At 45.2% G+C, this 11153-nt stretch overlaps 1 protein-coding gene across 4 annotated transcripts in view; it reads right to left on the reverse strand.

Moving 5' to 3' along the window:
* MED12L (mediator complex subunit 12L) overlaps window positions 1-11153 on the reverse strand; it is a 458604-nt gene that overhangs the window by 217600 nt on the left and 229851 nt on the right. The gene's annotated exons all lie outside the window — the stretch shown is intronic.

Raw genomic sequence — 11153 nt, forward strand, 5'->3', positions numbered from 1 at the left:
CTGATCTTGAATTATTGCCATTGGTCTTCATTGGTCATAATACATAAGCTGATTCAGCACTGGTATGTTTTAGTCAGTTACCTGTGGTGGAATGGAACTGTTGGGAACAAGAATAATGTCTTCCTCAATATTAATTATATGACACTGATTTCTTAATACAATTTCAATTTCTTTATGTAACTATTGTATTGTATGATGGATTCAGCTTCTTTTTGTGGATACATCTTCTCTTTGTCCAGAGCTCTTCATGCTATTTCCTTATCACACTTTCTTGCAGGAATTTCTCTTTACAATGTTAATCTTGGACTTTGAAAGTGTCGGAATACAGTATGTGAATCTTTTCTTAAGCTATTGCAACTGACCTCCTGCAATGTTGGTAATTCATACTGGATGGGGCTACTTGTAGCCAATACGAAGTTAATGTCAATTAGTGATGTCAACTTGTGTCACCCAAATTCTGGTGTTGAGGTTTTTTTAATGGAGGAAGATTCCCAAATCAAAGAAGATAATTTGTTCTCTGATGTAATACAAAGTGGATTCCAGGTTGTAATGGTTTACATTGATGTAGGTGAAAAAAAATTCTCTTTCCAATTTGAGTCAAAGAGGCTGGCATAGTTGTATACGAAGCTTCTACCCATTGCTGTGCCATTGGTAGAGGATCTTCTAAACAGGTAGTTCTCAACCTCAGCTCTCAAGTTTTTCCTACAGGTCATGTTTTAAGGATTTCGATCTGTAGAAGTATGTCGGATAATTACTGATATATCAAAATACAGATGGAGCCATGCTCATTAGAGGATGCATGGCGCCACGGTGCGAATAAGGCATATGTGGCAATGGGCATGCAAACGTGCTAGACGCTTGCGCGTCCCTGTTCCAGCAATCAGTGCTACAGATGACTGCGGACCTGTATGTAGATGAACTCACCTATATATGATTACCGAAATCCACAAAACATGACCTGTTGGGAGTACTTGAGAACTGGATTTGAAAATCACTATTCTAGGCTTTCACGTGGTCGACAAGCAGAAGGGAGACAATGGTTTGTTAAACCAACATGACGATATGCCAGTATCACCACTGGCTTACTTTAAAGATGATGCTTTACCATCATGTTTAAGGTTGTAAACCTGAGACGGTTACTACACTTTACACAAGGGGCCAGATGTAATGATGCCTGAGTTTGGCGGCAGTGCGGGATGCCAACTGAACTTGGACTTTTTTTAAAATGGCAATAACATACAAGGCATGATTTTGATAGCCCCTTTAGAAAAAAACGTACAAATTTGTGCGGCATCCGGCTTGGCCGCAGAACTCGGGCGTCATTACATCCGACCCAAGGTTGTAGTTGTCTGCTTTGTGCCAGAAATAGCTGTGTTGTCATACATAGCTCATGTTGTGAATAATAAAGTTTATTTTTGCATGTTGCACATTTAATTTTTGGGCACACATAGTGGTATAGTGGTATTTGTATGTACAACTATGGTAGGGATTTGATGTTTTAAGTACCCAGAAGGTAAGAGTTTTTGCCAGTGGGTCTACTCCGATGTATCATTGTGGTTATATCCCTTTTCTGGATAACCACCACATATACTAATAGATAGGATAGATTCAAGAGATTTAATTTTAACCAGAAAACTATTGTACATCCTGGCGGTTCTTTCTCTGACAGAATCCCTAAATTAAGGCCTTCCTCCAAGCGGTGAATAATAATAGTTTTAATCTCCTTGTTGAGAAATAATCTTAACGATTCTCATTTAGCCTGCAAATTTTTTCCCTTAGAGTTTGATATCGGTACATTGTTCTTACATAATTCTTCCATTGTATGTTTTACATTTCTTTGTACTGTTGAATTAGTTCTTACATTACACAGGGTGGTCTTTTAAATCTGAATATTGGGTGGAAAAATGGTCTGCGGATTTAAAACTATATATGTATACTGAAAGCATACATAGCACCAGCATTTTTTTTATTGGATGCTGACATAATGATCTCTCATTGATGACTTCCCCAAACCGATTCAAAAGAAGGCATATCGAAGCTTGGAGAAGAGATAAAATCAAAGGTGATAACGTAGCAGCCAGCCAGCTCCCAACTATCATCAAACCAAGCCTATAACTTAACAGTTAGGAGCTTAGTCGGGCTTAGTACATCTGCCTACTTCTATAACAAAATAATGTGCTGGGTATAGGCATAAAAAGGCATCTAGTTCAGTGATGGCTAACCTTGACACTCCAGCTGTTGTTGAACTACACATCCCAGCATGCCCTGCTTCAGTTTTAGCATGGCCAAATAGCAAAACTGTAGTAGTTCAACAACATCTGGAGTGTCAAGGTTAGCCATCAAGGATCTAGTTGATACTGAAAAAATTAATGTTTTTTGAAAAAATAATAATTAAATGCCTGAATTAATTAATATCAAAATAATGACCCCACCTGAACCCCTTCATATTGGCGTGGGCTGATACACTCATCCACCTTATGATAAAAACAATACTGAATGAGATCAAGACAAAAATGTCAGTAATAAAAATATTTAGCCCAAATTCAATAAATAATAATATTAATAATAGTAATTATATTTAGATAGAAAGTAGAAATCTGCTGTCAATTACTTGGTATGGACTTCCACAAAAATATGGTAGCATGTAATGAATAACTTCTGAGTAAACACAATTGTTTTGACATTCAAGTGATTTTCTGAATGTGAGACATCATATGACATTTGATAACATAATGCTTCAAACGGGGCGCCTACTTCTTAATTCTCTCATGGTTGACAAATGCAAATCTTTTGTAGAGAGGAACATAAGGGAAACACTATGTAAATGATGAATTAAAAATGTGACATGGATACTAAAAACAACAAATAACTTCAGGGTTTGAATGGTAGAAGTCTTTACATGTTGTAATCAGCACCTCCCATCTATAGAACTGAATTTACAGACACCCACATAAAGGGCCAGATGCACTAAGCTTCAAAAGTGATAAAATAGAGAGTGATAAACAACCAACCATCAGCTCCTATCTGCCATGTCACAGACTTTGTTTGAAAAATGTCAGGCAGGAGCTGATTGGTTGGTTGTTTATCCCTCTCCATTTTATCACTTTTAAAGCTTAGTGCATTTGGCCCACTGTACTGATGGCTGCCTGGTAGTATTTTTTGGAGAACATAATACAGTAGTATTTATTTAGGGGAAAAGTAACAAACTACAGAAAATGATTAAGGAAGCACGATCACAGATGTGTAGGTGAAAGGCTATTGTTTTGTCTGATTATCTGTATTACTCATATGCTACTCCTCCATTGCATGTGCAAAGATTTAATGCAAACGATATTGTAATGTGTAATATACTGTATCAGAAATAATAATTAAAAATGTTTTTGAAGTTGCTATTTTGATGATATCAATGTCTGGGCATATTTGCCTATTCTCCAGAAAATTGCGGGAGACAAAAAATTTTTAGGGTAGTTCCCAGCACCCCCGGATGAGATGGCTGTCCTCCCAGGTAATACCTTCTTTCATATGATGAAAAAATTACCTTAATTGTGGACTCCGCAGACAGTAGGTCAGGCTTAATGACAATTCTGCATCATACGGCCCCACCCCCTGTCTACAGACCTGCGAATCTTGGTTTTTTTCCCATATTGGGGGCAGGGCCTAATTACGTAACAGCCTGGCCGCTCACAGTGGCCTGCAGTGTCGACTCTCTGGGCTTCTCCTAGAGAGAAGAATGACACTGTAGGTACAGTATTTTAAGTATGCGTTAGGGTGCTGCATGTGTGTGTTTGAAGAATACAAACTGTACTCAGGGTCATCCTTTCTAATAACTGGGCCCTGTGTGATATTGCCTTCTTACCAGGGCCGGCTCTAGGCCTACTAGCGACTTGAGCAAAAATTCAAAGCGCAGCATCCCCGGGTTGTGGGTGCAGAACCGCGGTGGGCGGTCCTGGATGGATACAGGGGGAGGCAGGTGGTACCTTGGCAGCGTGGTGGTTCACCTGGGTAGCGAGGGGTCAGGCAGCGTGAAGCAGTGGCGGAGCAGGCAGTCCGCAGTGTCTGGGAAGCGCTGAGTGAGCGCACACTGCAGACAGCCGCGCAAGGATTTGAAAATTCAAAAGATAGGCTGGCCGCTGATTGGCTGAAAGAGAGAGCACTCTCAGCCAATCAGCGGACGGACTATCTTTTGAAACAAAGAAACATAGAATTGGAAGGCAGATAAGAACCACTTGGCCCATCTACAGATGTAGCCTCTGCCATCATTGGCTGGGGCTCGCCAGACCCACCCCGCTGGCGAGCGCCGGCGGACAGGTGCTACACTGAACTGGGACGCGCGTGCGGCAACGGCGGGGAGGCGGCGGGGACCGGAGGCAGGCTCCGTTGCCAGGGGACACGCGAGCGTCTCGTGGGCACACGCCCCCTGGCGGGAATGGCGGGGCTGGCGGTAGAAATACCAGCCCCTGCAAAGATGGGCCCAGCTCCATCTGTAGTCTGCCCCTTTTTTGAATTTTCAAAATCTGCTGAGCATTCTGAGCGATGCTATATTGCTCAGAATGCTCAGCAAGATCACTGAGCACACAGCAATGTGTCAGCACTGTGTGCTGAGCGATCTCTCAGGGCAAGTGTTCTGCGGTGAGAACACTGGCCCTGACCAATTAATATCCAGCATGCTGGATATTAATCACCAGGCAATAGTGACACACGAGCCGCACATCACTGTGACCCCTACACATGGAGCGATGTACAGTAGGGACATTTTCTAAGTGATCTAGTGAGATCGCTTAGAAAATGCCCCTAAATCGTTATGTGTGTAGGCCGCTTAATAGTCTAATAGCTGATATTGCTTGGGTAATTCTTGCTTTTGCAAACTGTGTACAAGTACTATAACTAACAACTAATTTAAGTTAGGTAAAAAAAAAAACATTAATTATGTATTTCATTATCGCAGTGTAATAAATGTAAACAAAGAGGTTGAAGCTTACAGCGAGTCTGAGAAATAAAACTAAATGTGTAACAGTGAAATCAGACTAGTAAAGAGATAATCTGGGAAAGCAATAGTAGGGTAACCACAACAAGTGGCTTCAAATACATTAAAATTAACAAGACAGAAAACTTCTCAGAAACAATAAAAAAAAACATCGGTATTTGTGTAGTTTCATGGAGGTAGGCTACTCTACGTGGTCAGCGTAGCCCAACAGCTGCCTAATGTAGTCAGCGAAGTCTCCCTATGGCAGCCCTGTGTAGTCAGCATAGTGTCCCCATCAGGCAGCGTAGTCACCATACTGTCCCGGCGAGCTGCAGCTCTGTTCCCGGCATTCCTGGCAAGCCTAGTGAGCGCCTCTTACACAACGACGGTAACCGACAGATCCCCTGCACTGGCAAACATACGGGTGCCGGCAGAGAGGTGCTCCATCTGCCTGAGATGCACGAGCCTCTTATACGCTTGTGCATCTCAGTAATTCTTGCGGCAGGGTATGGCAACACTGCCCGTGTCCACTTCAGGTGCAGCGAGCCCCGGAAGGGGACGCGGAATACATGTCAAGTAATACGCGTCCGCTCGCCAAGGTTCGGGTATATTTTACGCATGCGCTCGCCGCACTTCGGGCACGGTGGCTCGCTGCTCGCGCCTCACTTAATAAAATCAACTCCACACCGACGTGGATAGTGGGGGTACAGGTCCGGAGGATGCGTACCACATCCGCTTGCCACGCTTCGGACTAGCGTGGATAGTGGGGGTGTTACAGGAACACATTGACACCTGTCATGTCATCCATCTAAAACAATGATGACACGTGTTAACTGTCAAATGGATTTTACTGACATAAAGAATAAATAACTGCGTAACGCTGACTGACTTTGCTAACTAAATAAGCTCCGGCTAGCCGCGAATTTACTGACTAGGCTGACTACGCTGGCGGCGGGAACACGAGGCTGATACTGACAGGGACACTGACTACGGGAACACGAGGCTGATACGGACAGGGACACTGACTACGCTGGCTGCGGGAACACGAGGCTGATACTGACAGGGACACTGACTACGGGAACACGACGTTGATACGGACAGGGACACTGACTACGCTGGCTGCGGGAACACGAGGCTGATTCTGACAGGGACACTACGCTGACTACTTACACTGCACAAGTACCAAAACATCTTTACTAATTGTGCTACTTTACTGGGATTGTAACTGAAGAAACAATGCTAGGAAACAGGTTGTGCCATAATAATCCCTACACACAATTAACACAGGAGGAAATACAGTACATTTATGACTCCATTAAGATTGATAGAGCAGCTGTTCTAAATGGTATTTACCCATATGTGCCATCTGCTATATACACACACACATACTGTAATATTATTGTTATTGTTATGTGTCACAGAATGTCACAGTAATTAATCTATATTAAGGGACAATTTACTAAAATGGGAGTTCTATTGAAGATGGGATGTTGTCCATAGCAACCAATCTGATTTTACTTCATATTTATTTAGCACCTTCTAGAACAGGCTTTCCCAACCACGGTCCTCAAGGCACACTAAAGGTGCGTACACACGGGGCAATATGATCGCTGGCAATATATTGCTCAGCAATCATATTGCCCCGTGTCCCGTTTTCATCTGCGACCAGAGATGGTCGCAGATGAAAATTTAAACAGTGCTGGGTGAAGAGGCAGGGGATGTTGCTGGTCGGAGGAGCATGCTTCTCCGACCAGCGACCATTCAGGGGCTGAAAACGGGAGCACGCACCCGGTGATTTATCGCTGGTGCACACTCCAATCACTGGCAATATGGTCGCTCAGCGACCATATTCCCAGTGATTTCAGCCCCTATCGCCCCCGTGTGTACACAGCATAACAGTGCAGGTTTTGTAGATATCCAAGCTTGAGCACAGGTGACTTAATTAGTACCTGAGTGATTCTGATTAAACCATCTGTGCTGAAGCCTGGATATCCCTAAAACCTGCACTGTTGGTGTGCCTTGAGGACCGTGGTTGGGAATGCCTGGTCTAGAAGATAAAAGATAGAGGGCCAGATGCACTAAGCTTCAAAAGTGATAAAATGGAGAGTGATAAACAGCCAGCCAATCAGCTCCTACCTGACATTTTTCAAACACAGAATGTGACATGGCAGGTAGGAGCTGATTGGCTGGCTGTTTATCACTCTCCATTTTATCACTTTTGAAGCTTAGTGCATCTGGCACAGAATCTGATTGGGTTGCTATTAGCTAAATCCCATTTTCAATTGAATTCCCATCTTAGCAAATTTTCCCCTAGGTGCTGAATAGCTGCTACTGATTTTTTGCTTTCAAACACTGTGTGCAGGCAGTGTTGTAACTACCCCGGGTGCCGAGGTTGCACTTGCTACAGGGCCCACACTGCGTCCAGGGTCTGCCTTGCCCCCTGCACCCAATCACACATCTTACTGTTGCACCTGCTGCCCACCTTCCTTCTTCCACCACTATGCACAGCAGCTTTCCGGGGCACCTCCTCCTGGCTCCCCCAATCCACTCATGCCACAGATTCACTTCTGTCGGTAAATTAAAGGTGGCTCATAACTGGTGTAATTGGCCCTGTCAGAGTCTGTCTGACTGAGTGCCAAACTGAAGAAAGCCAAGGAGTGGGGGAACTGTTGAAGCAGTCCAGGAGCCACTGTGTTCCTGCACTCCACAAAGGTACATGCCCTCTGTTTTCCACACAGCGTAGAACATTGTGCTTGTATCCATCGCCCACTGTCTTTCCTTGTCACTCTCTCCATGTTACCCACTCTTTCGGGTGTGGTACAGGGTTCTGACAGTCGGGATCCCGACAGTCATTAGCCCGACTTCGGGATCCCGACTGGCCGGACTCAGACTGCGTGGCAAGTGCAACAAAGTCCCTTGCGAGCTCGCTGCGATCACCATGCTGCGGACACGGTGGCTCGCTATGCTGGCCACCTATTCTATTCTCCCTCTATGGGGGTCGTGGACCCCCACGAGGGAGAATAGCCGGTGGCTGTCGGGAACCCGTGCATCGGTATTTTAACAGTCGAGATCCGGACGTTGGGTAAATGACTGTCAGGATCCTGACTGTCGGGACCCCGTCCGGCACCCCACTTTTTCTCTCTGTCACACACTGCATCCAGGAGTAGCTAGGTGACATGGTGCCCGAAACAACAGTATGTTTCGGTGACCGAACCCCACCCCCTAGTCATTTTTCCTTCTTATAGTAATGCTTCTTACACATTGTGCCACACAAATTGTAATGCCTATTACACATTATGCCACACACCATAATTCCTGATACACATGACCCACACTGTAATGCCTAGTAGAGATTATGCCACAAACCGTAATGCTTAAGTAACTTTGTCACACACCATTATGTCCATTGCACATGCCACTCACCATAATGCTTAATTCACTTTTATGCCACACACCGTAATGCTTCAGGGTTAAGCTTTACATGCAATGGCATTATTATAAATTTTGCACCCCAATGGCATTTTAGTGCCACTTACACATAATGCACCCTGTAGTGCTACTTACACACATAATGGCCATTATAGCATTGCTTACACATATACAGATGTGTCCACATACATCTTGGCTTTTTTTCTCAATTTGTCACAACATGTAAAACACGGGTTAGCTGTTTTTCCAAATGTGGCAAGTAGATAAATTCTAAAAAAAATTAGCAGCAGTAGAATTTGGATAAAGCAATAGATTGGAGAAGCAGGGTCTGTAAGTGGATACATATACTTCATGACCTGTATAGATAACTTCTAAAGGATCCCATGTTTACTCTATCAGAGCGAAATCAGAAGTAGCGTAAAACATTGCAGGGTGTTGGAAGAGGTGAGCTACTGTCAGAGGCGGATTGGCCCACCGGGAAACCGAGCCATTTCCCGGTGTGCCGGACCAGATTTCCCTCTGGCTGGGCCGCCTACCTTGGTTCCAAGCGGCCACAGCCCACCCTGGTCACAAACGGCAGCATTGGCCAAAACAAATATGGCCGCCGCATATATGCATATATTATATGCACATATGCGGCGGCCATATTTGTTTTGGGCTATGCTGCACTTCGTGAGGATCTGCGACCGCTGGATGATGACAGAAGCGCGGCGGTGGTGAGTAGTGTCCGCGCCTCCCCCGGGCTGTATTGTCAGCACACCCCCCCCCCCCGGGCTGTAGTGTCAGCAACCGCACCCCCCTCCCCTTCCCGGGCCAGAATTTGATCCCAATCACAGGGCATGTGTGGGGGGCACCATCTTGGCTTGAGATTGTTTGTGAGCAATGTTACAACAATGTTACAGCATTACAGTGGAATATATCTTCTACTTAGTTCCAGAGAATCCTGTTCATTACCTGGCAGAAAATCTGCTTCAGCATCCCTTGCACTATTACCCATATGCAGTATACACTTATTTGCTGAAAAGCTGTACAAAGACATGGTCCATTCAAGCTCCACTCCATCACCAGGGTACATGTAACATTAAGTAGAGCAGTATCTGCTTCTATTAATTAACACACCTCTGGTGTAAGTGGTTTTTTCACAGTTTGAGTCATCCATTGGTGTGTGCCTATATAACTGCAGCATCAACACCTGCATGCACATAACATGATCACATGTTGGTGATGAACAAAAGATGGTCCCTTTTTGCTACATGTGAGGGAATACAGACAGTGTAGAAGTATATTCAATGTATTATGCTTTATTTGTTGTCTGTCCAGAAGCCTGCACCAATCACAGCAATGTAATCGGTGCGGGGCCAAACTGCTTGCTGACTCATGTTTTTGGCACCATTGCCTGTAACTGTTACATATGATATAACTCATAGATAAATAGAGCTCATCTCCCTGTAATATTTGCAAGATATGATTATTCCAATATTTCATATATCGAAAATTGATACAGGCTGCATACTGTACATTGGGAAATGCTAATTGCTGTGTTTCAATGCAGGGGTATCCGGCCGACGGATCTACGATGTCTAGATCGACCATGTTATACTCATCCACGCTTAGTCCAACCTGTCTAGTTAGACACCTAAAGCATAGACAAATCTAGAAATATGCTAATGGCTGGTCCCAGACTAAACATAATGGATTTGCACGCGTCGAAGCGCTCACAAAAAATTTGTGTGGCCTCATTTAAGGGGCATGGCTTAATTTTTAAAGTGGGGGTATGAAAAGATAGCAATGTTCTTATGTTCACTCCAGAAGAGGGGGCGTGGTCACACAAGAAGGGGGCGTGGCCATTACACATAAGTGGGGAGCAGAAGAGGTGGGAACCAGAGTGGAAAAAATAACCCCCAAAACAGTACACATCCCCCCTCACCCCTGACACTGTACACATCCCCCCTCACCCCTGACACTGTACACATCCCCCCTCACCCCCTGACACTGTACAAGCGACATACTGCACGTGGCGTTAGCTACCTGGGCCAAGCGACATACTGCACGTGGTGTTCACTACCTGGGCCAAATTACATACTGCGCATGGTGTTCGCTACCAGGGCCAAGCGACATACTGTGATTGTTGTTTGATACCTGGGCCAAGCGACATACTGCGCGTGGCGTTCGCTACCAGGGCCATGCAACATACTGCGATTGTTGTTCGCTACCTGGGACAAGCGACATACTGCACGTGGCATTAGTTACCTGGGCCAAGCGACATACTGCACGTGGCGTTAGCTACCTGGGCCAAGTGACATACTGCACATGGCGTTAGCTACCTGGGCCAAGTGACATACTGCACATGGCGTTAGCTACCTGGGCCAAGTGACATACTGCACATGGCATTAGCTACCTGGGCCAAGCGACATATTGCACATGGCGTTAGCTACCTGGGCCAAGTGACATACTGCACATGGTGTTAGCTACAGATGAAGCGCCTCACGCTCAATGCTGGGGCTCGCCAGACCGCCCCCCTCTGGTGAACCGGCGCTCCATCTGACTAATCCCAGTTAGCATGCGGGCTGGAACGTGAACCCTGCCCATCTCCGCTTCAGGGAGATGGGCAGGGTTAGGGGGGGGAGCGGGAAGGTGGGGGACGCCAATGGGGGATGACTACGAGGTCCTGGAGGGAGCTCAGGTTGAAGAGGATGCACGTGCGTCTCATGGAAATTGTGCTCTAGGAGAATTGGAGAAGACAATGTGTGCAGGAGGATTT

This window comes from Crinia signifera, chromosome 3, assembly GCF_055691185.1.
Source record: "Crinia signifera chromosome 3, ASM5569118v1, whole genome shotgun sequence".
Classification (NCBI taxonomy): Eukaryota; Metazoa; Chordata; class Amphibia; order Anura; family Myobatrachidae; genus Crinia; species Crinia signifera.